Here is a 25,035-nt window from a genome sequence, read left to right as displayed (position 1 = left end):
TCTTACCTGTGGTCCCGAGGCTCAAGTTCGCTGGTGGGGTGCTGCCCTAGGCCTCTCTGCGGAGGCAGCAACCAGGAAGACCTGTGCTGCCCCTTCTGGGAGCTTCAGTGCACCAGGGTTCCAGATGGTCTTTGGCTTTTTCCTCTGGCGTCCGAGATGTGTGTGCAGGGAGCAGTCTCTTCTGGTTTCCCAGGCCTGTCTGCCTCTCTGAAGGTTTAGCTCTCCCTCCCACGGGATTTGGGTGCAGAGAACTGTTTATCCGGTCTGTTTCCTTCAGGGTCCGGCGGTGTCTCAGGCACAGGGATCCTGCAGCTCCTGGGCCCTCCCCCACGGGAGCCCAGAGGCCTTATACAGTTTCCTCTTGGGCCAGGGATGTGGGCAGGGGTGAGCAGTGTTGGTGGTCTCTTCCGCTCTGCAGCCTCAGGAGTGCCCACCTGACCAGGCGGTTGGGTCTCTCTCCTCAAAGTCCTTTTTCAAGATGAACTTTCACCCAGATTGGGCAGGCTCAAAGCAGATAAGATATAAAATAAATTCTTTGGGAATCAAAGTCATATAGCCATCACCTAGGATATTCTTGCCACTAGTTAATCTTCTAGCTCCTAGACCAGCAGTCTGTGGATTGTACTCAGAACTTAAGCTCACTGTGATAGCTCATTTCAGGACTGATTACAAACCAGATGTTGTCATTCATCAGGCTTCTCAAAAAAACTGTACCAAGAATTCAAGGGGAAAAGATACATACTGAACTCATGAAGAAAACTAACCAGTTCAAAGACAGTTTTATAGCTAGGATGCTTTGGCTGCATGGTCCTCTCCAGGTGGCTTTCCCAACAGGGAGCTGGTACTATGATCTCTAGGTTGTTGAAGTCAGATAGCTAATAAAGGAAATTTGAAAATATTTGGAGAACACTAGGCTTAAATAAAAGATAAGGAAGGGGGTGTGCCAGCCCTGCAAACCCAAGCAGAAGCTCCTTTACCTAAGAAATGTGTTTGCACAAGTGTGAATTTGTATATGCATGCATGCACCCAAAGTTTGTTGTAAAGTAAATATTTTTATAATCATAAAATGTATTTTGCTATATTTCAAAGAATAATCAAGGTAAAGATTACATACAGACAGGATAAATTCTTAAGCTAATGGAAAACAGCAAAGACTAGCAAAGAACTCTCCAGACAAGTGTCTAATTAAGCCAACTAAAGAACACAACCATCTCTGATTTCAACATTACAAAGCAGCAAAATGACAGTGTTTCAACACTTCAGACCGACTGACAAAATTCACGTCTAGGGATCATTGTTTAAAGGAACTTGCCATCTGTTACTCCTACAGTGAGCTTTCCTTGAAATGTAACAGAAATAAAGGAAGTGTATAGCTGTTTACTTCAGTTACTGATATGAAGGGAAGAGGGCAACAGGGCTCAAGTCCTGACACCAGCGGCAGTGACTGAGACAGTACTATGAAGTCACATCGATTCTTATCACACCAGGAACTAGTGGGAGACTACTAAGACTTTCTTCATTTTGAGAACTGGTAAAGCTGGAGACGGAATGCACCCAGATAATAAAAGCCAGGAGCTTGATTTCTTTCCTAGTGTCTTTTCTGGTAGCAGTCTAAAATGCAAGAGAAACTGAGATAAGATGAGACTTGAGGACCTCTGTGGGAGCTGTTGGGGGTCCGCACTGCTGTATATGTTTCTTTTCTAAGTAAGTTGTTTATGACTCAGTTCACTGCATAGTGATGGCTTTGAGCCCCGAAGACTAGGATTTGCAAATTATCTTTACATCTTACAATTCATCTTGAAATAACAATTTGTTATTAACCCTCACTAATGCTTGTTTCCTCTGTGTGTGTGTGTGTGTGTGTGTGTGTGTGTGTGTGTGTGTGTTTGTGTCTTAAGGGGGTACTTATATAAAATTATCAAATGGAGAAGCTTTCTGTTTATTTATTTAGTGTGTGTGTGTGTGTGTGTGTGTGTGTGTGTGTGTGTGTGTGATAAATATAAAGTTCCAAGGTCAACCTTGTGGAGTCATTCATGCCCTCCACTTGTGAATTTGGGGGATGCTACTCAGATTCAGCAAGTACCTTTATCCCCTAAGCCATCTTAAGTTATCTAATTTACTTTCTGGGTTTGTGTTCTTTTGTGTTGTGTTGTGTTGTTCTGTTCTGTTTTGTTTTTTTTTTTAACCAGATAAAATTGTTAAGCAATTTTACTTACCTATTTAGAAAATTACTTACTTGCAGAGTACAAGTGACATGTCTTTCCAGACAGAAAAAAAAAAACGAGTTCTGGCCAACTTAAATTTGACCAACAGTCAAGAAAGGTGAAAAATGAGCTCTCTCCTACTTCTACTGACTTCTGTCCTACCAAAGGCAGGTCCTCTATAAGGACAAATGTGTCTTAGTTTCCACTACATTCATGACAATGGTAACTAAATACATGGGGCTCATCTGAATGGGCACACCCAGTACAAAAGTTGTATGGTGAGAAGGTTGGCCTTTTGCTTATAGGATTATGAGAGTACAGACTAGGGTGGCTCTGGCAGCCTTCTCATCAAATTTGATGCTCCTGTAATTGTAATGTGAATAGAAACCATCATCACTTTGCCACCATCCACTGCTATCTGGAAAAAGTGGATAAGTCATTTCCAAATCATTTTCATCTCTTCCATTATTCTGTGTATTTTATTCTAATGATTTAATTGATGTGTTTTGTTCTGTTCTCCTGGGAGCCTTTTAAAGCATTTGACATTCAGCATTATATCACCACCACCCCATATCATGTGACTCCATCCCGGGTGTTGCTAGAATGTTTTCCCATTAACACCTCCACTAGTTTTAAATGCCAGTTTAAATCACATTGTATGCAAATCACACTATCCCTTACCAAGTGAGATGTTCTCTTTCTTTTGGATCCTTAATCATGCCAGCTTTTCAGGATCCTTGTCAGGCCCTGTCATCTCCTTTCTATTCCTTCATGACAGCGTTGTCCTCGGATCAGATGCCCGTACGGGTCTACATAAATGCAATGTGTAGCTTAGGTAGTTAACAACATTTTAAATGAGCAAGTGCGCTTTACCTACATGAATCCTATAATGAGAAAAGTCAATGGCACGATGGCAAAGGGAATGAAGCAGAAGTTCATTACCCAAAAACCACAAAAGCAATTAGGATAATAAGGGACAGGTTAAATTCTAAGTGTGAAAATTCTAAATTACCCTGCCAAGAATTGATACACTTTAAAGTGATGTATGCACATACATGTATGTATGTATGTATACATTACTAGTCCAAGCATGAGTCAAGTTTAACACATTCCATTAACTCCCACATTCAGATGTTGGAAAAACGAAACACACACACTCACTCTCTCTCTCTCTCTCTCTCTCTCTCTCTCTCTCTCTCTCTCTCTCTTTTTTTTTCTCCGGGAAGTATCATCATTGTCAAAGTATAATAAATTCAGTCTTCTCATTGTTTTTTATCCCTGAAACCTCTAATATTTTCCTAGTAAAAACATAAAAAACAAAACCCCTTTACTATTTCCTGTGGTACATTAATGATGTGAAGATACTGGGGTATGTTTGAGAGTAAAGAAGCCTTTCTCAGCTCTTGGTAACATTACCTCACACAACTGTGGTCCTAGAATACTCACCCACCAAAACTGCCCAGAGCCAGTGGCCTTCGGGTTCTTGTCTCTTGACTTTGCAAAATGAAATCCATGGAACAGAATGGGTGAGTTTTAGAGAGACATTTATTATGGATCCATAGATAGAAGTCTACGAAGGAAAGAAGCAAGGAGAGATAGATCAATTGGCGCTGTGTAGTGATTCTTGTGGATTGTCCCAAGGAAATAGGGAACCATTAGAATGGCTTGACTAGGGGCTTTTTTCAGCACTTACTTGGAAACTGGGTGAGGCCCAGGGAGGGATGAGCTGGGCAGTCCATTGTATGCAGCCAGGAGGTGTCCAGCTGCCCAATCCCAGTTCCAGCTAGGTCCTCACTTACAGCCTCTAGGCAGAGGTGTGCTTATTTGGGGTAACAGAAAACAAGGGAATAGAAAACAGAACTCAGTACTGCTAGTTGGGGTCCCTGCCCTTGCTGACCTGTTTTTATGTTCTCTTCTCATTAGCTACATTGTATCAGTATAAACATTGGCTTTACATTCATTTGCATCGTTTTGTTTACTTTGTCCACCAGACAAGGCTGTTTTGCATTGTTTATAGACCCTTAGATTCTACTCCCTGTCCTACTTAGTAAAATCCTCATAATACTGATCCCTAACTGACATTGATTGACAATGGGGCTGTTTTTCCAAGTGGCCTTTTTTATATTTAGACCTTACTCATTTCCCTAGCACAGTCTACTGGAAGAACTAATAAAGTGGTATTTATCATTGGGAACTATCATATTGCCAGGTGAATAAGAAAGAGTAGATCTCCTGTTAAAGGACAGACAGACAGACAGACATGAAGCTGCACTGTAAGAAGGAAAGTAGTACAGGCTAGGAGGAAAGCATCCCTGGAAAGGGGGAATCAGTGTTTGAATGAGATGCAGAGAGATGAGAGTAAGTAGGTTTGACTGAAGAGGTATTTTAGTCACTCTCACAAACACAGAAGCGTAGCAGCATTTTAAGAACAGAAGGCAGTGCACACATAAAATGAAGCCAGTCAGAGTTCCAGTAGTGATGGCTGAGGAGATATTGACAGTTGATAATGGCTAGGAAGAGATAATCTTTTTTCTTCTTTAGGGATACAGCCACTGGTGGGTTATATGTTTCAGTGGACTGTACTGCAACCATGTGCACAGGGGCATCAACAATAGGATTCTCTGGAATGTTCATTTTTTAATTTAGGGATTTATATCTCAATCATAGCTTCCCCTCCTTCCAACTCTTCCCTCTCACCTCACCACCTTCCGTACCCCCTTCCCTTTTCCTCACACAAGGGGAGGCCTCCTATAGATATCAACTCATCTTGGCATATCAAGTTAAAGTAGGTCTAGCCTCATCTCCTTCTACTGTGACTAGGCAAGGCAGCCGAGTTAGAGGAAAGGAAGCCAAAGGCAGGCAAGAGTCAAATAGAGCTTCTGCTCTTGCTGTTAGGAATCCCACATGAAGACCAAGCTGCACAACTGTTACATATATGCAGAGAGACTAGGTATATCCCTTGTATGCTCTCTGGTGGTTCAGTCTTTGTGGGCTCCTATGGGCCCAGGTTAGTTGGTTTTGTATGTTTTCTTGTGGTGTCCTTAACTTCTCTGGATCCTTCAATCCTTTGTCTCCCTCTTTCACAGAATTCCCCAAGCTTTACCCAATACTTGGCTGTGGGTTTCTGTATCTGTTTTCATTAGTTGCTGTGTGAAGCCTCTTAGATGAGAAGCTTTTCTGGAAGTATAGCAGAATATCACTGTATCAATGGTGGCCTACCTTTCATTGCATGGGTCTCAAGCTGCCCAGTCATTGGTTGGCCACGTGCATCTTGTTGTCAGGAGGGTCTAAGGTTTTGTGGCTAGGCTGGTGTCCTAGTCTCTTCATTGGAAGTCGTTTCTGGTTACAGCAGATGACCATTTCAGGCTCTGTATCCCCCATTTCTAGGAGTCTTAGCTAACATGACCCTCATAGATCCCTGGAAGTTTCCATTGTCCTAGGTTTCCAGCTCATCTGAGAGATTCCTGCCCCTCCTCCACAGTTCCAGTTCTCTTTCCCAGTTCTCTGACCCTCTGGCCCCCACGACCCCCAACCTCTCACCTCCTCAACCGCTCCATCACCCAGTTTCCTCCCTCCATCTACCCTGATGGCTATTTTATTTCCCTTTCTCAGTGAGATTAAAGGGTTCTCCCTTAGGACCTCCTTATTACTTAGCTTCTTTGGGTCTGTGGGTTGCAGAATGTTCTGTTTTTATAGCTAATATCCACTTATAAATGAGCACATATTAACTATTGTAGTTACATCTTTTTGTAGTTGCATCTATTTGCCTGCAAACTTCGTGATGCCATTGTTTTTAATAGCTGAGTAATATTCCATGGTATAATCACACCAAATTTTCTTTACCCATTCTTTGGTTGAAAGACATCTAGGTTGTTTCCAGTTTCTGGCTATTACAAATAAATAAGAAACAGCTGCTGGGATGGTGAGATGGCTTAGTGGTTAAGGACACTGTCTGGGAACTGGATGTAGATCTCTCCTGAGAGACACAGCCAGAATACAGCAAATACAGAGGCGAATGCCAGCAGCAAACCACTGAACTGAGAACAGGACCCCCGTTGAAGGAATCAAAGAAAGGACTGGAAGAGCTTAAAGGGGCTCGAGACCCCATATGTACAACAATGCCAACCAACCAGACCTTCCAGGGACTAAGCTACTACCCAACAACTATACATGGACTGACCCTGGGCTCCAACCTATGCATAGGTAGCAATGAATATCCTAGTAAGAGCACCAGTGGAAGGGGAAGCCCTTGGTCCTGCTAAGACTGAACCCCCAGTGAACGTGATTGTTGGGGGGAGGGCGGCAATGGGGGGAGGATGGGGAGGGGAACACCCATATATAAGGGGAGGCGGAGGGGTTAGGGGGATGTTGGCCTGGAAACTGGGAAGTGGAATAACAATCAAAATGTAAATAAGAAATACTCAAGTTAATAAAGATGGAGAAAAAATTTAAAGAAACTGAGCTTTAAATAAAAAAAAAAAAAAAAAAAACACTGTCTGCTCTTCCAGAGGTCCTGAGTTCAATTCTAAGCACCTATATGGTGGTTCATGACCATCTATAAAGGGATCTGATGCCATTTTCTGACATGCAGATATACATGAAGAGCATGCATATTTAATATTATTATATAAATACTATATATATTAAAACATAAAACAGAATGTCATGAATAAGGTACTATGAACATAGTGGAGCAAGTATCACTGAAGTGTGGTGGAGCACCGTTTGGGTATGTGCCCAGGAGTGGTATAGCCAGGTATTGAGGTAGAAGTATTTCCAGTTTTGTAGTAATTATACAAGTTTGCATTCCCACCAGCAGTGGAGAAATGTTCTCCTGGCCAGCTTTTGCAGTCAATTGAGTTTTTATCTTACCATTCTGATGAGCATAACATGGAGTCTCATGGTCATTTTGATTAGCATTTCCCTGATGACTAAGGATGTTCAACATTTCTCTAATTGCTTTTCAGCCATTACCTTCCTCTGTTGATAATTCTCTGTTTAGATATATACCCCTTTTTAAACGGGTTATTTAGTTTGTCGATGTCTAATTTTTTGAGTTCTTTATGAATTTTGGATATCAGCCCTCTACTTGCTATATATTACCTTTATTGAGTTTAGGTATGCACCCTGTATTCCTGATCTCTCCAAGATTTCTATCATAAAGTGGTTTTGGATTTGTCAAGAGGCTTTTTTAGCATCTAATGAGATGGTCATGTTTTTTTTTCTCTTTCACTTTGTACATATGGTCTATTATATTAATGGATTTTTGTATGTTGAACTATGAAACCTACTTGTTCATGATGGATATTTTTGATGTGTTTTTAAATTCAATTTGGTAGTATTTTATTAAATATTTTTGCATCAATGTTAATAAGGGAGATTGGTCTGAAATTCTCTTTGGTGGTTGAAACTTGTTGATCTCAGCATTGGTTTTGATTACTCCCGGCTGTCTACTTGGGTATGTTTGCTTCTATTTGTTCTAGAGCTTTTGTTGACTTTTGTTGGTGGTGATGATTGTCTTTTGTTTTCTTTTGTTTGTTTAAAAAAACAGTATAAGAATTTGGGAAAGAAACCTTTGGTCAGAATTAGGAGATGAAATTGTGAGGTAATTATGATCAAAATATATTGCATGCAAGTCTGATATTCTCAGTGAAAAAATGAAAACATTCTTTTATAAAAAGAACAGATCCAGTTTCTCTCACTTAGAGTATTTGAGGGGCTGTTTCACATAAGCTGAGAGTACACAGTATATTATTAAGCTTTTTTAATAGAACCATATTGATTATAAGATATATACATATGGAGAGGTCTATTGATGGGTATGCCTATACATAAATCACTTATCTGGATCCTAGGACCCACATAAGACTAGTAGTAGCACGTGTCTGTAACCTAGCATTTCTACAACACGGTGGGAAGTAGATATAGGGCAGTCCCACAAAGCCATGCAAGGTAGAAGATGAGGTCCAATCTCTAAGATGTACTGTGGCCTACACATGTGTGCCATGGCACTTGTGTGCCTTAACACACACACATACACACGTGCACACACACACACACACACACACACACACACTTAGACATATTTGCGTAATTTAATTTTTAAAGGCATAATGATAGCATGATAAATGACATGCTTATTTATCAATAAGTGAGGTGGGGTAACTGTGCCATGCCAGTCAGTGTTCTCTAGCAAACTGAAAACAAATTTGTTACCCAGAAGTCAATAATTATATTTTTCCCACACTCTTGTCAGCAACAAAATGTCTGTCTTCACTTGGTCTGGTCTGAGCCTTTGTTATTTGGTTGTTTGTTTTTCCTTTTGTGTTTTAAGACCCGTTACACTTATAGGAACATATGAATGTCACTGATTGTCACGAATACTTTCCCATCTTTGTCCTTTTAACTGCTCCTGTGTAGACAGAAATTTATGGGATATAATCTTCCATCTGCTTTGTATATAACTTATCCCTTTGGCTCATAGACAGAGTACCTGACTTAGAATTGTTGCTGAGTAAAATTTCATCAAATGAACTGCCTACAAAAACACGTCTAATGTAACATGACCGTCAAACAAACTCAACTGGCTGTTTGTGCCATCTGGTTTATTCCCTTTCTCCTCCACTAACAAGGCTGAGGTGGTCCTCAACCTTCTTAATGCTATGATCCTTCTATACACTTACTCATGTTGTGGTGACCCCTGACCTTAACGTTATTTTGTTGCTACTTCATAATGGCAATTTTGCTACTGTTATGAATTGTAATGTAAATATGTGATATGTGTTCTCCCAAAGGGGGTCATGAACCACAGGGGGACTTAGACAAAACCTAGAGAGGCTACGGACAGGGAGCTCCCAGAATGGAATCAGATAGTATCTGAAGTGAATCTGAAATTATATACTTTTTCTGGAATAATGTGACCAGCTATTGTGTTTCTCAGAGAGCCAGCACATTGAATGTCTTCAAAGGAGCCCTGTTCATCATGGTAACATAAGTCTATATATCTAAAAAAATTTTCCTTTAAATTCATGATTTTCATATATCTAGAAAGTCTATCATTAGAAAGTAGGATCAACACCTCAGTCCAATAAAATCATATGCTTTATGCTTTTAGACTCATTGTCTTACAAATCATCCATAGTTCCTGGCCAGTGCCACGGAATAGTCAATCTATCATGTCCTAAAGTCTATAAACTAAGTTCTCTCTCTCTCTCTCTCTCTCTCTCTCTCTCTCTCTCTCTCTCTCTCTCTCTCTCATATCTCTCTGTGTGTATGTGTGTGTGTGTCTCTATCTATCTATCTGTTTATCTGTTTATTGATTTATTCTTGCTTTTGGGGTCTTAAGGTTTACCTTGTTCCTGCAACAAGATATAAACTTTCATTTCTATGAATTTTCAAGTATATGTTGTCTCTCTAAGGGTCATATATCTTTAAATTGTACTATTCTATTTGCCTCAATCCCCTTTCTCTAACTACATGCCTAGTTTAAAGGGATAAGTAGCTGATATACATGTTTTATTAATTGGTAAGCATTGAATCACTTCCCTTTGCTGAAATTCTCACATCTCTGGCATTGAAATGAAAGGGAAATTAGTAACACAAGACTTTATAATGGGTTCAATAGGACGGTGTTTATATTGTGCCTTGTGCTAAGAGTGGAAAGTACATATTGTTATGGTGATGACTGCTATGGATACTCAGAATGTCATTCTGCACCTAATCTAAGAGTGGCCTCATCTGAATGACTGTCTAATATCCTAATGTTGATGACATTCTTAAATGTTGACTGTCAGGAGCCAGTGAATAAATGTAGTACCAGGAAGTCTGCAGTGAGTCCAGGCCTATATCCTTAATTAAGAAAAGTTAGCAGTGGAAAATCACTTCTGGGTCTTATACATAGGAAATTGGATTTCCTGATGGGTAATTTAAAATACTTTGGGAGCATAAATACACCTGGAGCACTTGAGCTGTAAGTCGGTGACTCAGAGAACAAGGGCATACAATCCCGAAATAAGCAACAGCAAATGGCCACTTAAGCTCTTAAAAGCAAATTGCAGAAAATAAATTAATTCTCTTAAATATGCATGAAGCTTCTGAGCAGGGAAGGTACTGGAATGGGGCTGAGTGGTTTCCTTTGTTATGTGTGTTCAGAAGTATTAATAATACCCCCATTGGTGCCATACGCCTTTGAGTAGAACAAGTCCCAGAATCTTTTGGTTTTTTTAAATTGTTTCTCAAGTAATTCACAGTATAACTTGGGAAATTCTGCTGAAAGAACACATTGGCCTCATTGATTTGTAAATGTAGAGAGTGAGTTTATCATAGTTAGGATCCCTGGGGAAGTGGAAGGTGGCTCTGATTACATTGTTAGAAGAGAGCTTTACAAAGGCTGACATAACTTTGCAGAAACTTTTTCCAAGTTAGAAACTTACCAATAATTTTCCATAAAATATGATTTAACTAACTTCTCTTACACACTGTGGAAAGCAGTTTAAGGTCTAAAATTCCTTATGCTCAGTGTAGACTACAGGGTGTGTTTAGAATGTTTATCAGAATTAGTACTCAATTATTTCTAGCCCTCGTCAGATCTTTTCATTTTCGCTATGGGAGCCACAGACACTAAAATCCTGGTATTTTATGCCCTTGCATACTTAAAAGCAAAGTTTATGGCTATATAATTGAATAAATAAAGGAAAAGGGGCCAAGGGGAGGAGGCAGAGATGCCCGAAACAGAAGCAGGAGCAGATCATCAACAAAAGGATGCTATGACTCCAAGCTGTGCTCTATGTATGTGCTTTGAGGAGAGCAGGTCAAGGAAATGGCTTCTGTGCAGCACACACTGGTTCTTGGGGTCACTTTCCTTGATGCCACATTTCATTTTGATGCCAAGGCAGTGAAGAGGAGCTTGGCAGCAGAGCAAGGACTGGAACTAAGGAGACGTTCACTATGGGCAGATAAGGCTGAGGAAAGAAATTGGCAACCCTGCTTGAGGACAAAAATAGCCAAAACAGTTGCCAAGAGCCATCAAACGAGGAGAGCAAGAATATAAACTTGATTTTTTTTAAACATGGAAAAATATTAAATCTATCTGTTGTGATGATGTTCTATCAGGTTCTATTACTGTAATAATTTCTATTTTGCCTTGAATCTGTGAAGAGGATCAAGTTGAGCAAATTTTTATGTTGTGTTTTAAAAAGTAGCTACTCACATGAATATTCACATGCACTCTGCATAATGTTTAACGTGTGTGTGTGTGTGTGTGTGTGTGTGTGTGTGTGTGTGTGTGTGTATAAGTATGTCTAGGTGTATGTATGTCTGTAGTTGAATATTTCCATTTCTGCAAATGACTCATTTGTAAGCTTTGTGGGGTTTTTTCTTTGTGGGGAAGATTGCTTGTCCGGGACACAAACAGCTACAGTGATGACCCACTTTGAGCAGCTATAAAGAAAAACTGAAGCCCATTCCCAGAGCCAGGGATACCATTTAAAATGGTCTCAAGTATTTATATGGCAGATTCGTGCAATGAGGAGCTGGCAAAGGAGGATGCAGGTAAAATATAGTTGGGATCCACTCATAGAGGGTTTTGATGTTGCTGTTTTGTTTTTTGGGACAGAAGTCAGGGTTGGCTCTAGAGGCAGTGAAGAGAAGGAGTTTTTAAGCTGAAGGGACAGATGATCACCTTTGTACTTTAACAGATGTGACTCTGGAATGATGGCATGTACTAGATTAGAGAAAGGCAGAGTCTATATTTTTTGATTGGGCTATCTCAGTAAACAGTCCTTTATCTGAGTAAACACTCCTTTTTAGTGCTGCCCAGTATCTGAATAAAGTCTCAGAGGAAGCGATTATCAAAAAGCAATGATATAGTTGAAACATTTTTCAAAAGATCATCTCTCAATCACTCTTCTACAAACAATTCTTTTTACTGTGTACGTCAACATCTACCTCCATCCTCAGCATCTATGCAAAGGATATTTTCTTCTTCAGTTATTACTTATGACATCATTTGATCCAACCCTCCACCACTAACAGAGCATCAGTTCAGCCTTCAGCGTGCCATGCTTGTAGGCCTAAGCTGTGCATGGCTTCCCACATTCATTTCTGTAATCTAGTTTCTCCTACTGTTATGTCCAAACCTGACGACACTGTTTGATGCCAAACGATTTTGTTAAGAAGTAATGTAGTTTAGAGTACTAATGTAGTTCTTCAGTCATTGAAGCATTATCCTGTTGCCTCCCACCCCTTCCTTTATCTCTGTGTGTGTTACAGTATCGAATGCTATTGATGGAATGATTACAGATTCAATTTAAATGTAGCCTCAAAAATGAGTAGGTTACTATTTACTTATATGGTCACTGCATATAGCTGCTTACTTAAAGACATATATCATAAATTGAAAATCTATCATAAATTGAAAGTCTGGATCTTCAAGAACATCAGTGATGAAATATTGTCATAGCCATTGCTACATTTCTTGTTATTAATTTGCTTTCTTAATAACTCCCTGGAATGTTTCTCTAATCAATACACATGATCCATCATCAAAAGTAGAATTCCTAATTCTGAGCCCAAACAGTTGGAAGCCAACCAAATCAGGACCTTTAATAAGGTTTTTATAAGGAAAAACCATCAATCATTCATCTTACCCCCTAGCTCTGCATATATTGAAATTTTTGATCAAAGTTTTTATACCAAAAATTAACCTTTTAAGAAATTTGAATAGTATGTATATTAGTACACAGTATTATCTAATCAAAATTTGATTTGTAACAGCAAATCAGCTAATAAATTCATACTTTTAATCCTGTTAACAACTTCAAAATTGGCTGATAATTACTGTAGAATTAGAGGCTCTAATTTGAACATTGATAATGTGTTTCCAATCACCAGCCAATGTAACAACAATAATACATTATACTCCTGTCTTCACCAGGATTGTGATAGACATCTGAGAACTAGAATGTCAAACTTTCCCCCAAGTATTAGACTCACATACAGTTTCTCAAGATCCACTGCCATGTTTAACACTGTGCTAGTCAAGGCCTATGCATAACTGTCAGTGTTTTTACTCAAGTTCTCCCTGTGTCTGTGAGAGCCTCATCAGTACAGTCACCACTGGCCGCAGAGGTTCTTGAAAACCAAGCAAATATACAAGCCACACACTTGGCCCAGCAGATTTCCCCATATTTACAGTGAGCACCAACTACCTATGTGGCCAAACAGGCTTCCAAAAGAAGACTCTAGTGTCCTCTGCTGATGTGTTTTAAATCTGTGCAGTAGGAATAAATAGCTTATCAAAAGGGTTTTTTTACAAAAAACATTTTCTTAGATCGTAAAGCACTTTGTGCAACAAATGTTCCTAGATCCTTACAGCTTAAAAGTAACTGTGCTATTTAAAGTAACTGCAACGAATGCTGTTATACTGATATCAGTAACCACACTGAGTTCCTGACACAATCCACACATTTCTACCTATATGACTTCTATTTTTTTTGCAAGAAATAATGACTAATAAATATTACAAATCTATGTGCAAGCAAGTAGTCAGTACAGTCAGGTCAGATACTCTCCGGGTCTTTCCTGATCATTGTTTCATGCAGTCCACGGGGTCAAGTCCTGATTTTCGTGTGTGGAGATGGGGTGTTAAAGTGACTTATTACGCGATGGTATGGTTCAGATATGAAACCGCACCAAAAGCTCATGTTGAAGGCTTAGTCCCCGTTGATGATGCAGTAAAGAGGATCACAAGAGAACTAAGAACGTCATGGACAAATTTCCTTCACTTCATCTCTCCCTCTCACATTGCCTTCCTTTTTTACTGCCACAAGATGAACCTCATTTATCAAACTTTCCATTCTGAAATTCTGCCTCATCTCAGGCTCAGAGCCATAAGCCACTCACCATGGACTAAAATCTGTGAACTCCAGAACCAATGATCAACTTCTACTCCTTCAAGTAATTTGCTTCGAGTTTTTCTCAAGTAATTTGTCATAGTATCAGAAATTTAATTGATATATATCCAAGGTCACAAGGACATTAAGTGATCAATAAAGCTGGGATTTTTATTCTGACTATTCACTCAAAGCCCATCCGCTTCCTATTTATACCATCTCCAGTCTGCAGTGAACAAATCCCTCACCAGGATTTTCTTTTTTTTTTTTTTAAATGTACATAGAGAATTTGGCAAAGAATAGTCTATGACATTTTAATGAATTAGTCCCAGGTAAGAGGTTTTGTCTTACCTTTTTTCCCTGCCTCTTGAGGAAGTATTTTTAAAGTAAGTTCAGCTAGGATAGCAGGGTTCTCCACCTTAAGTCCAGTCACCTGGAATCTGTTCTCATCCCGCTGCCACATGCAGTGGTCTCAGTGCTGCTTGGGAGCTTGCCTCCCACCTCAGCAAAAGACAAACAGCCCTGTGTTTACTTGTATGTTCACACAGGGACACAGGAACACTGGACACATGGGATAGACTACCAAGGTAAAATCACCCTAAGTCTTCCAGGAATGGGATCACTGAGGAATCTTGAGCGTTTAATTTCTTCATCACATATAATTTCCAGAACCAAATAATACACCAAACATTTTTAAATGGATCTTTGTAAAACAGCCTAGGGGTCTAATGCATCAGACCCCTAGCTTAATGCCTTGCTTATGATGTGAAAAGTGGTAAGAGCTGTGTGCCTGGGAAGTCATTGCCTAGGTGCAGGCCTAGAAGTGAATGTCTCCATTAGAGAGAGAGCATCTGCTTATGGATATGAAGAGGTGAAGGAAACTGGCTCTCACATTTTCTATAACAGCTTAGTTCTCCAGCTGCAGTGTATGACACGTGCAAGCCCTCTGTAGACTTTGACAGAGCTAAAAGATAAATGTCCAGGGAGGAACTCAGCCCTGGCAAATATAAACAAGGAAACATGATGATTTCCATGCCCATCACTGAATTATTATTTGCCAAGGAGTGGGCAAGTTGATTAGCTCTTTTCTGTGATTACATGCAGGTGCAATTATGTTTCCATCTACAATAATTAAATGCATTCACTTGTTTTCTAGAAAACAAAACAGACTATATCACCAAAATGATTTTTCAGTTTAAAAAAACAAGTGATCATTTACAACATAAAAAAAAAATACTGTTCAAAAAAAAAAAAAAACCAAACCAAAAAAAAAAAAAAAAAAAAAAACCTTAAATTCCTCCTCCCTAAATTTTGATGTCTTATGCAATTTTATTAATCATGGTTGTTTTGTTCTGGTAAATTCATTGCTATGTTGAGTGATCTTTTTCAAGCTGCAAATTAAAATTTATATGGTTGCTAACTCGATTTGCTAACTTTTCCCTTTCTACATCCATAATAAATTATGATTATTTTTTTACATAAGTACACCTAGATAACAATTTCTACCCCCACCACTTAGAATTGTGTTACAGCACGGAATGACAGAATCTGTGAGGTCATAAAAATAAATATTGCCTAAAGGGTCAAAAATTGAGGAAAATCATAACTGGTTGCTTCCGTGGTTCTAACAGTGAACCTCTTCTACCTGGGGGGCAGAAGGTGGGATTGTTTCTTGGTCAGAATTTCATTGCTGTAAAGTAAAGGGACACCATGACCATAAAAACTTTTATAAAGGAGAATATTTAATTGGGGTTGGTTTACTCAAATTGGTAGTCCAGAAGACTAGACTTAATTTCTGTTTCCAAGAACTGGGCAAGTCTAGGCAAGTCCAGGCCTCAGAAGCTGACCTGAGGAAAGGACAATGGGTGGTCAAGAGCAGTTTCCAGACTGTAACAGTTTCTAGACTTCCAAAGCAACAGTTTTCAGCCTCCATGTCCTAGCAATGGTTCTGGAATGTCTCTAGAGCTAGAGCCCACAGACTGAGATAGAGGTCATCTACCTCTCCCTGGATTTCTCCTAATGTGCTTAAAACTGAGCCTTCAAGCTCACTCTAGCACACCTCCATTGTGGAAGATGGCAGAACCCAGCGTGCTGGACTTCTGCAGAATAAACTGCTCTTCCATACTACTTGAGCCCTGGCTATCATTCTTCAGCAAATCGTGGACCCCTGCACTATTTAGGGGATTTAGTCAATTATCATCAGAGCAGAAGGCATGACGTCATGCAGGCAGACATGGTGGTGGACCAAGAGCTGAGAGGTCTTGATCCAAAGGCAACAGGAAGAGACTGTGTACCACAGTGGGTATACCTTGAGCATAGGAGACCTTTAATCCTCTGCTCACTTCATCCAAGGCTATACTTACTCCTAATACAGTCACACACCTCCTAATAGAACCACTTCCTTTGGCCAAGCATTCAAACATATGAGTCAGTGTGAGCCATTAATATTCAAACCACCACCCAATAACTGCTGACTATGGATCCATAGGGTCCTTTTTGTTGCATCAAAAGAGTTCATTGGAAATGTCTTAATCATAATATGGCAAGGAAGAGTGTTGAATGATTCAATGTCCCCATCTGCAGACATTGTTAAGATGTGCATTCAAACTTGAGACACAGAGAAAAGTAACAACATTGTACTAACAATTTGTGAGTTTTCTCATTCATGCTGTTATATGCTGGGTCTTTTAGAGCTCTGAGTCCCTGTTGGATTCTTCTTGGCATCTCAACATCCAGGTAATTGAAAAGTAAGATTTCTGCAGTCAGTTTGAGGTATTAAGGGTCAGAATTGATACTTTACGTCCTTCCTGTCCTTCTGTCCAAAGTACCCACACTGCTTTCTCATCATCTTGGCCTCTCCCTGCTTCTGGATGGGAAGCATCTCTCTTGTCCTCCACTCTTGATTTCTGCACTGTGCTTCTTGGGCCACAGGGGCTGTGAGCATGAGAGGCTGCTTGAAGCAGTAAGCTCAAAGGAAGGATAGAAAGAGGGCATCTCATCTCTCCCCTGTCAGCCTTTTCAAGTAAGTGCTCAGACAAAGGTCAACAGAAATTAACTGTCTCCGATGGTCTGGGTGACTGTCAGCTACAAAAGTTCAGCAAAGCATCTTGTTCAGAGCAGAGCACAAATAGAGGGCAAGGACTGTAGGGATTGTTTCCTTTTAGCAGTGCACCTGGGCTAAGAGTGCCCTTCACTCAACATCCTTTGCTTGATGGTCATAATGAGTAACTGTTAGTCTTGCCGCCCAACCATATGGAAATGGTTTACCTACAAAGAAAAGCTGGTCCAAAGAACATAATGCCAAATGGCTACTTAACCATGACATGTTCTGTTGGCTTGAGTTTTCCTAGAAAAATTAAAAGTCAAGAGTTGGGGGAAAGGTGACACACTGGTTCTGTGGATCCATTTGTGGTATTTTTTTTCTTCTTATGTGGCCATTAGTGACCTCTGCAAAAATGCTAAACAGTCATCAATATGAGGTGACCTAAAAATACGGTTTTTGAGACTAGAAGTATTGTTGACCTTTGTATTTCCTCAGTGCTTGGGCCAGTGTGCTGCTGCTCTGTGACACACTCCCCATCCTATCTTGGCAACATAGCCTGATGTAAAAGAGCTCTATCTTCATCCCTCATGTATCACCTTCAGCAGACATGAAAGAATCTCCCTGTAGAGTGATGCTTAACTTCCTGGGCTAAACAGTGCGATTTCAGTGCCATAAAAACTGTCCATTTGGTACTGTGAGATCAAGTACTCACAGTAATGCTTCATTATCTTTCATTCTATCAATGAAACTTTTTTTGACCTTGGAAACCAGCATCAAACCACACTTGACAGCACACTGAAAGAGATACCACAGAATAAATAGAATCATTTTAGCAGACCAGCCTTTGTGGGATACACTACATTCTAAGGAAATGTTTAATTACATTGTAGACGGGAGGTGTATCCTGCAGTTGTAAATGAGGGCTGCCACTGCACACTGATTTCTGCTCTCAGAACAGACATGGGTTTCATAGAGTACAGCATGATGCTTAGCTAAGCTGGACAATGAAGGCTAGACTTAGGAGCAGGGATCATTGCTGGACCTGTAGTGCCATCTATAGAATACACCGAATAATGTAGATGTCAGCTCTCATGTGCTCTTCAAGTTCCCCAAAGAACTGAGATGTGTACATGTTCCTGTGCGTGCAGTAATACTTTGTCACTTTGTTTTATACATGTATATGTATGTATATATGCATATGTATGCTTATAAATGTTCTATTTTGATATAAAAATGTCTAATAAGACTACTAAGGGAATGAGTATTGCATTATATCTTATTCTGTATTAATTTGATTACCTACTTTTTCAAGACTTTTCTTTGATAACCCTTTTGAGGTATAGCATTTGATTGTCTGGTTACTTCAACCAGACACCATCAGACTATGACCCAGTCTATTACTGTGCTCTCCTTTTTTAGAATAACTTCACAATTCTTAAAAATAGCCCTTCTCACCAGCAACTCCAACAACTCAGAACTCATACTATCATGTATGTTTAATGTTCTTCTATGTTAATGAGTTTCTCTGACAATGTAAGAGAAAAGTACCTCAGAGCAAGAAACTGTTAAAGCAATGGATGAATATATTGGATAAAGCTAGTTATTTGGATGACTGCAGTTTTGTGGATGAAGCGCTGACCTAGCATGGTGGCTTGAGCAGACACTAGGTGGCAACCGGGTTGTCATTCACACTTCTGTTTCTCCTCCTCCCGCCTCTCCCTTTGGTGAACTCTTTTACTTATTTACCATATCCACATACTTTACAATGAGAATTCTGCCTTTGGGCTGTAGAAAGGATGCTGAATCCCAGATCTGCCTCCAGAGAGCTTAGCATCTAGTAGAGGGGCTGGGGCCAGTTCCTAACAGGGCAGGTGATTTTCTGTATGCACAAAATAAAGTGATAAATGAGGTGATGAGGAGGGAGCACTGAACTCATCCACTGAAAAGAACGTCTCACCTCATTTGTTTCTTAGAGGAGAAAGGCTGGAGAAATATTTTGCATTACTAAGCCTTCGTTACTTTTCCAAAATATCCTGCGGCTTGTTTACTAATGTATTAGACAATTCTCATGAATAAACAACTTAAATGTCACAGTCAAGAATGTATGAAAAAGGAAAGGTTTTGATTTTTTTCAGCATACCTCATTTTGTATATTACCTCCAAGATTTATATATGTATAAATACATTTATAGAATTGATGTTCCATAAATCTCATTATTCCTTTCCATATAATGCTTAACTGTAGTTGGAAGTATTAGCCCCTATCCATTGCTGTAAAATATCTTTAAATGGGGTCTAGTTTCAGAATAGATCTATGGTAAATGCATTTGACAACCTAGAAATATAATGTTTGCAAAAATAATTTTAAATTACACATTTTCAAAATCTATTCATGTTAGACCTTGCACATAGACATAGGAGTTCTTTGCAAATTGTTCTGACCATTAATGGTTATTGTGTAGGTTTCCAGCCATCTAAGAAAATCCACTTGCCAAATACTCAAACCATCAGGGTTAATTTTCCTTTCAGACAAGGAACTTTATTTTTTCTGATTCCATATTTTTCATTTATTTATTTTTACACTCTAGATTTTATTCCCCTCCTGGTCCACCCTCCACCCCAGGATTCCACATTCCCATACCTCCTCCCTGCCCCCCCATCTTCCCCCCTCCCATCCCCACCCCTGTCCCCATCCCACCCACCCCACCAGACCTCTAAACTTCCTGGGGCCTCCCGTCTCTTGAGGGTTTAGGTGCACCTTCTCTGACTGAACCCAGACCCAGCAGTCCTCTGCTGTATGTGTGTCGAAGGCCTCATCTCAGCTGGTGTATGCTGCCTGGTTGGTGATCCAGTGTGAGAGATCTCGGGGGTCCAGGTTAGTTGAGACTGCTGGTCCTCCCACAGGGTTGCCCTCCTCCTCAGCTTCCTCCAGCTTTTCCCTAACTCAACCAGAGGGATCAGCAGCTTCTGTTTGTTGGTTGGGTGCACATATCTGCATCTGACTCTTTCAGCTGCTTGTTAGGTCTTTTGGAGAGAAATCATGGTAGGTCCCTTTTTGTAAGTGCCCCATAGCCTCAGTAATGTTGTCAGGTCTTGGGGCCTCCCCTTGAGCTGGATCCCACTTTGGGCCTGTTGCTGGACCTTCTTTTCTTCAGGCTCTTCTCCATTTCCATCCCTGCATTTCTTTCAGACAGGAAGAATTATAGGTCAGAACTTTGGCTGTGGGATAGCAACCCCATCCCTCACTTGATGCCCTGTCTTTCTGCTGGAGGTGGAGTCCATAAGTTCTCTCTCCCCACTGTAGGGCCTTTCATCTAGGGTCTCCCTGCTTTGAGTCCTGAGAGTCTGACAAGGAACATTTTTAAATCCAAGCTCAAGAAACATGCTTCTGTAGAATTTGTTTGGGTAAGCAGTCACAGTGCTTGTGTGTCATCTGAAGAGCATGAATGTCCCATAGACAAAGTAAGATTCTTTACATTCCCAGCCTGAAGTATGTGTAGGGGAGATCACTATGGTTTGAGAGGACTTCATGGTTTAGATCTGAGTTGAGCAGGACCTTATCAGTAGTTGAATACAAAAAAGGGGAAGTGGGCCAGGATAGGTCAGAAATGAACATGTGACCTCATTCCACCTTCACCTTTTCCTTGAAACATCTTGGGACCGAATTACCACACTATCAGGTTAAAGGCAACCCTAGTCGGCATTCCAGCAATGGTCATCTTGGTGCTATTTCTATGTGACAGTCCTGAGACATACAGAGGTATCAGCATAGGGAGGACCAGGTCCAAGTATAGGACCAAAGAAATGAGCAAACAGTAGACTGGGAATAGCATTTCTTAGTCTTCCCCAAGTTTGGAGTTGCTTGTATCTTTGTCAAAAAAGATACAAACAGCAACTATTTGTTTTACCTGAAGAACAAAAGAAATGCATTTGTTTCAACATACTCTGGCAGCTAAGCTGGCTCCTCTTCTCTTCCTTGCTGTCCTTCAGCTTCCTGAGCTTAGTTAAGACTATAAACATGCAAAGCAACAAGATGCTAAATTCCTCCACAACACCTTTATGGCTATGTTAACATAATCCAGTAATGAGAATAACTTAAATGACCTTGGCATCAGTGAACTATTCTACTTGCTTCCATGGAACATAGAAAATCTATATAAAATACATAACATCTTCAAATTAAAGATCTGGAAACAAATGTAGGGAATTTAAGAACTGTAAATTATTTTATGTAGGATAGAAAGCAAGTGAGCAGGTTAAATATATAGTGGGAAGTAAACAGAAATCAAAACAGTATGGCCAGTGAGGTGTGAGTCTTCATGTGCCTGTACAAATGCACATATGCATAATTGTTAATAGGGATGCATCAGGCACTCCCAAATAGTAGCAAAATGGAAGGTTGTTAGCCCCCTGTTGGTAATTGCTTTTAGTAATGTTATAATCTTCAACAAGTAGCATTTGTAAGTGAATGTGTATGAGGTTTGAGAGACGCATTAATCTGTGGGTATAATGAAAAGTCATGAGTAGTCTGTTTAATGCTGTGTACAGAGTGCTAGTAATAGGTTCTCCCTAGAGCCTGTGTCCTACTTAACCACAAGTTTGTGACCCCCAAATCTGTGCCAGGAATGAGTTATATCTCTTAAAACTAAGAGAAAATTCTTTTCGAGGCAAATAGCTACTAACACAGAGATACACAATTGGTCAAGATGCAAAGAATAAGAAGAGTGTGGTGTGCTCAGTCCTAAATGGGAAATCTATGACACTGTCACCACCTCATAAGACTCAGGCATTATTGTGATAGATGGAGGCAGAAAGTATATAAGAGCCAGAGGTGATAAATGGCCCAAGGAAGCTGTTTTCTGAACACAACAGGGCAGTTGCACATAGGAATTCATAGTGACTATGGTAGCATATACAGAACCTGCACACACTCAAACAGACAACACCCTAGCATGGAGGACAGAAAGTGTGCACAAAACAAAGTCCCACCACTGGCCCACTGGCTGAGATGCTATTAGTAGTTGATAACTTGCAGAACAAGGACAGTTAGCTTTCTTTAAGAGTATGGTCCACGGTAGCTCTAACGTGTTTCAGTAGATGACCACACACTTAAGGGCACATGAACAGCACTAATGGGCCCAATGGGTTAAAAGAAAATATGAGGACTGTCTGAGTTAGAGCTTCTATTGCTGTGATAAAACACCATGACCAAAAAGCAAGTCGGGAAGGAAAGGGTTTGTTGTTTGTTGTTTGTTTGTTTTTGGTTGTGTGTGTTGTGGGTTTTTGTTTTGTTTTGTTTGTTTGTTTGTTGTTTGTTTGTTGTTTGTTTGTTTGTTTGTTTGTTTTTGGTTGTGTGTGTGTGGTTTTTTGTTTTGTTTGTTTGTTTGTTTGTTTGTTTGTTTGTTTTTGGTTGTGTGTGTTGTGGGTTTTTGTTTTGTTTTCTTTTGTTTTGTTTTTGGCTTATACTTCCATGTTGCAGCTGATTGTTGAAGAAAATCAGGACAAGAACTCAAGCAAGGCCAGAACCTGGAGAGAGGAGCTGATGCAGAGGCCACGGAGGGGTGCTGCTCACTGACTTGCTCCTAATGGCTTGCTCAGCCTGCTTTCTTATAGAACTCAGGACCACCAGCCCAGGCCTGGAACCACCAGCCGCTGTGGGCTCCGCCTTCCTCCAGCAGTCACTAATTGAAAAATGCCTTCCAGGCTTCCCCACAAGCCAGTCTTATGAAGGCATTTTCTTAGTTGGTGTTTCCTCCTCTTAGATGATTTTAGCTTTCGTCAAGTTGACATAAAATTATCCAGCATAAGGACACAAAATTGAGTGGATCTGGAAGGACATGAGGGAGGAAAATAAATATGCTCAAAATACAATGCATGAAATTCTTAAATAATTAATAAAATTTTAAAATATATAGAACAGTCAGAGTTGTTTCTAAACATTAAAAGAACCAGATGTAGAAACTGTGAAGAAAGAAAAGCAACCAACAGAAGTAAAAACATAGCTTGGGAGATATACCTGGAGTAGCCATGCTAACAGTTTTGCATAACGATACAGTTTCTGTGATTAACAGAAAAGAAAGGGAGAGACAGAGACGGAAGGAGGAGGGAAGGAAGAGAGAAAGAGAGAATATCCATTAAACCACAGTTCTGGGATTAGAACTCAATTAGAAGCTCAATGAATTTGTGCCTTTGATGGTTTGAAGGAGCGGCATGTGATTACCCAGACAATCCCATTACTGTAGAATGTTCTGCTCTCTTTTCCCCCAGTGTACGTGATGTGGCCAAGACAGCACATGCATTGTTCGTTTAGATGAAACATGACCAGGGCAGCGATGCGCATTAGGTAATGCTAGAGTATCACAATCACCCTGATGCGTCTGTGTTAAACTGATTTTGAACTGTTAGGTGGTGGTAGTTTCTGCAAGCTGTGATTAGATAATTGGATGCACATGGTAATTGTAACTGATGAATGACTGATAGCCATCTACTGTTCTTCACTCTGCACCCTTGGAAACAGCTGGGGCCAGCCAGAAATGGAGCCACTAAGACATGAGCTAGGATCAGTTTAAAAGTGGAATGCCTACTCAGTTTCTTAGAGTGACTTCTTGGATGGTGGTGAGAGCAGCATGTTCTAAGAACAGACAACTGCTCTGACCTCTTCTTTCCTAGGTTGGAGGTTTTTTGTTTGTTGATTTGATTTGGTTTGGGTTTTGGGTTTTTTTTGTTTGTTTGTTTGTTTGTTTTTCACTTTTTGGGTCAGAAAATTGGTAAATAAAGCTTAAAACAAGCAAACAAACATACAACAGAAAAATCCTGCAGCATGATTGTTGGTCTCAAACCAGGGGCAAGTGGCTGAGGTGTCTATTAACATATCAAAGCAATCTCTGGCCACCAGCATCTCTCAGTTCCCTACCTGTTACAGCCTCCTCCTAACTGGTATATTCTGCCCCCTACCCTAAACTTCTGCCCAGGGACTGGGCTGGGCTTGCTGTATCACAGCTGCTCTTATTCCCCCTATATAATGAAACCATTTTGCCTACCCCAGTCCTTTTTGGCCTGTTGGGCTTCTTGCCCTCTTGGCTCTGCTCCTGATTCTCCTCTCTTCCTCTTCCCCCCCCACCCCACTCCACCCCCGTCCTCACATGGCCTGCCTGCTCGGTCTGCTGGCAAGGTCAAGTCTGAACTTTTCCAGATACCTCTTCTTCTTAGGCTCTCACAGGTCTATAGTAAGCTTTCTCCATCCTTTAGGAGTAGTCATGTCCTCCTTTTCCTTTTCTTTCTTTTCATTCACTGGTGAATTAAAGAAGCTAGACAAATAGTACTTCAGGACCGACAACTGCTGGCTCAAGAAAGAGGACCTCTGAGGGGAAGCTACCATCTGTTGGATATGGAGCCTTGCCTTTGAGTGAAGACTCATATTTGAAAACTATAGTAGTATATATTTCCTATAAAGGTTATAGCCGATGCACTGGGCTGTCCAACGCACTGCAATTAATATGGTTTCTAGGTATCTCTATAAAGTTATACATTTATACATGTGGGTTTAGGCATCATGTAGTTCGGTTCTGTAAATTGACTGTTTGAATATCTGATTAAAATACATAAATAACAGGGGCTGGAGAGGTGGCTCATTAGTAAGAACAATCACTGTTCACAGAGGACATGTGTTTGTTTCCCACACCCACAGGGCAGCTCAGAGCCAGCTGTGACTCCCATTGCAGGTGATCCAGTGCCTTCTTCTGACCCTTGTAGATACTTAATGTACCTGGTATATAGACCTACATACAGGAAAAACACTCATCCACATAAAGTATTTTTTTATTTAAGAACATAAGCAATGTATGTATTCGACTGGAAAACAAACTGAAGCATGAAAAGGACATTTTCTTAAGCTTCT

The 25,035-nt window shown here is 40.2% G+C and overlaps 1 protein-coding gene across 4 annotated transcripts in view; it reads left to right on the top strand.

Moving 5' to 3' along the window:
- Positions 1 to 25,035, top strand: part of Tpk1 (thiamin pyrophosphokinase 1) — a 387,559-nt gene that overhangs the window by 320,783 nt on the left and 41,741 nt on the right. The window lies entirely within an intron of this gene.

This window comes from Rattus norvegicus, chromosome 4 (genome assembly GCF_036323735.1).
Source record: "Rattus norvegicus strain BN/NHsdMcwi chromosome 4, GRCr8, whole genome shotgun sequence".
Taxonomy (NCBI): domain Eukaryota; kingdom Metazoa; phylum Chordata; class Mammalia; order Rodentia; family Muridae; genus Rattus; species Rattus norvegicus.
This window is presented reverse-complemented; position numbering and strand designations above follow the sequence as displayed.